A 3,062-nucleotide genomic window follows, 5' to 3' on the forward strand; every position below is an offset into this window, starting at 1 on the left:
AAGAGCTAGTGCTTAGAACTAACTTATTGCATGAGTTTGAGGCCACTAAAAATAAAAAGGATGCTAGCCCAGAATGAAAAGTTTTTATGCTATTAGACCAATGGCTTCAATAGTAAAACTGGTGAGGTTTTCTTTGTTTTTAATTAACTAATCTGTCACAAAATTTTTGTTTGGCTTTGAAGCGAGAAGGATGTCATTCGTTGCAGCATCTGACCTCGTCCAGTATATATTATGGAAAAGGCAGGTTGCACACTTGTAAACCATCCAGCTTGCAGGGCATCTGTGGGTACTCATCTTCCTTCCATTTGTTTTCCTTCGGATCAAAAGTGAGAATGGAATTGCTGTAACGACAATTGTAGCAAAGGCCTCCAAGAACCATTATCTGTTTGTCCAGCACAGATACACCGTGGCCACTTCTACCAATTGGCATGGATGCCAAGATGGTCCACTGACTAGTCTCTGGCTTATACACTTCTGCAGAAGGGCACCCCTGAGATTCAAAAAGAGGACCTGGAGATCACACAGACACCGCAGAAGATGTAAAGCTGACCATTGTAAGAAACCATCTTGTGAAAGCATCTTACGTAATTCATTTTGGTTTTACTCTCCCAGCAGTTGGTAACAACTCCAGTTATTCTGGTCCATTGTTCTATGGTCCCTTCTTTACTGGGGCCAAAAACCCACACTTGTTTGAAGGTGGACAATGAAGTGATTCCACTGGTGATATACAACTTATTATTGAGCATTGTCCTCTCATGTCCATATTTATTAATGGGATAAGGCCCCAAAATGCCCATTTATCATTGGTGATGTCTCATCTCTGGTTCTGCCTGCTACAGCATAAACAAACTTCCCAGTAACATCAACTGCAAGTTCTGAACATGGTACAGGCATGTCTGCCATCTGGAGCCATGAATTTTCTCAGGTCCTACCTGAACACTTTGGAAATAGCATGGAATTTGCCATCTGGGCCCAGTTCTTCCTTGCCTAATAAGAACGTGAAGTTATTGATAACGGCAAGGCAGTCCAGGCACAGAGGTACTTGGGGGCCTTCTGGTTCCCATAAGACTCTTGGTTTCTTTAAGAGAAATATTTTACTCTTAACCATGCTATGTCTAATCATTCCTCAAATACTGATGTTTGGGGTTTGGCAGAGTGGATGTGGATTGATTTCATGTCCAACAAAGGCTGCTGGTGAACATTTTGAAAATAATTCAATGCTTTGTCAACTTCATAGCACAGCTGTCAAGAGTATAAAGTTCTGATGTCTTAACCTTCTCAAAAAACACTGGATGGGGTCACTGATGTTCTGAATAATGGTATTGGTATGTCCCCAGCATCTATCATGCCGCAGCCAAGACCGCATAGCCTTGTACAGCTTAAGCTCTGGGAACCTGCTCAGATGAACGTTGTCCAAATAAGATACGAGCTTCTCAAAATTCACAAGACAGGGAGTCAGGCCTGGACATGAGTGGCACAAAGTCATCTAGCAGAATGGATTCCAGCTTCTCCCTGACTCCCTCTATGTTGACCCAGAAATCATCTAAGAGTTTCAGGATTTCTGCACAATTTTCTAAGCAGGTTTTTGCTAATAGGAAAGAGAAGCAGAACTTCTCCACACCTATAAATTGAACATACATGGCAGTCTGAAGAATCTCACAAACAGTATTCACACTCAGTTCTGTAGTTCCTTAGTGTGCAAACTGAAGGACGTGGTGGAAACCAGTAGCAGACCTTTTAGATGAATTTTGTCCTGATCTCACTCGTGTCTGCAGTAAACACACAGCCAAACCTTGGTTCTCAAATGTCTCCTACCTTGGTTCTCAAATGTCTCCTAGTTTGGTTCTGGACCAAGTTGACCCAACAACTCATTCATGCAGATACCTCAGCATGACAAAAAGCATCTCTCAGGCAACAAACAAAAAAGAGAATGTGTGACACTAAACCGTGTGCTATTAATATCTCAGGAAATTGTGTTGTGGATATTTTAGTGGTTTTTATGCTTTTGTTGCTGGCAAATTGATGATTAGCACAATTTTCAAACAGAGAGAGGCCATCATGAGTGCTGATGGTGCTAAGGGTGTGAAAGTGCTCATGAAACATCAATCACAGGAAATGGGAGAGGCAGAAAAATTGTTTTGGATAAACTAAAGGCAGTTAGGCAGCATTTTGGAGGCAATGATATGTGAAAAAGCGAAGATGCTGCATGATGACCTCCTGAAAGACTCCCCTGGAACAAGTGATTCATTTAAGGCTAGTAGACGGTGGTTCGATAAATTTAAGTAAAGAAGTGTTTATTTATAGATTAAACAGTACATTAGATATGGTTAAAACAGGAAATCATTTGTGGGTCTGGAATGGATTAATTCAATTTACATTATTTCTAATGGAAAATGATTTGGTTTTCTAACAAATCATTTCTTGAATAGCCTTCTGGAATGAGTTAAGTTCAAGAACTGGGGTTCCACTGTAATTCTGAAAGTAATCACTCTGGTGGCCAAGAGTGCTCTATGGGCCTGGAACTGCTGTGATGTCAAGAAACAGTCCTACCTCACACAATACTCGGGACCCAGCAGAGATGCTGGTGTCACGGATGGAGGCAGGAACAGAATCTTCCATGTCCCCTGCATGAAACGCCTTGGGGGTTCATCCAACCTCTAGTGTTGGGCAGGCAGTCTGCAGCAGGATAGTGCATGGTTGGGTGTGGACAGCACTCAGCAGGCTCCTCGAACATCTAAGAAGGGACCCTTCCCTGACGCTCATGCAATGGGGAGGGGGTGTGCACGCCTGCTGCCCCCCCCCCCCCCCCCCCCGTCAGAACCAGTCCTGGGAAAGAAGACCCTATCGGCTCTTTTCTGTCAATTTTAATATCACCCTTACCTTTCCCCTCCTAAAAATGCCCTTATTTTCTATTTTGTATTTCGCTTCTCAATATCTCCCATTCTTGCCGAAACCGGTTTGGCTCAGTGGATAGAGCTTCGGCCTGCGGACTCAAGGGTCCCGGGTTTGATTCCGGTCAAGGGCATGTACCTTGGTTGCAGGCACATCCCCAGTAGGGGGTG

At 43.4% G+C, this 3,062-nt stretch overlaps 1 pseudogene across 1 annotated transcript; it reads right to left on the reverse strand.

Moving 5' to 3' along the window:
* Positions 1 to 229: 229 nt before the first annotated feature.
* Positions 230 to 2,619, reverse strand: LOC307111610 (kelch-like protein 15; annotated as a pseudogene). The gene is made up of 2 exons: positions 2,551 to 2,619; positions 230 to 1,753 (listed from the first exon to the last, which is right to left on the reverse strand). The product of its transcript is annotated as a kelch-like protein 15 (transcript).
* Between the last annotated feature and the right edge of the window lie 443 nt (positions 2,620 to 3,062).

Source organism: Cnephaeus nilssonii (assembly GCF_951640355.1).
Source record: "Cnephaeus nilssonii genome assembly, chromosome: 15".
Taxonomy (NCBI): domain Eukaryota; kingdom Metazoa; phylum Chordata; class Mammalia; order Chiroptera; family Vespertilionidae; genus Cnephaeus; species Cnephaeus nilssonii.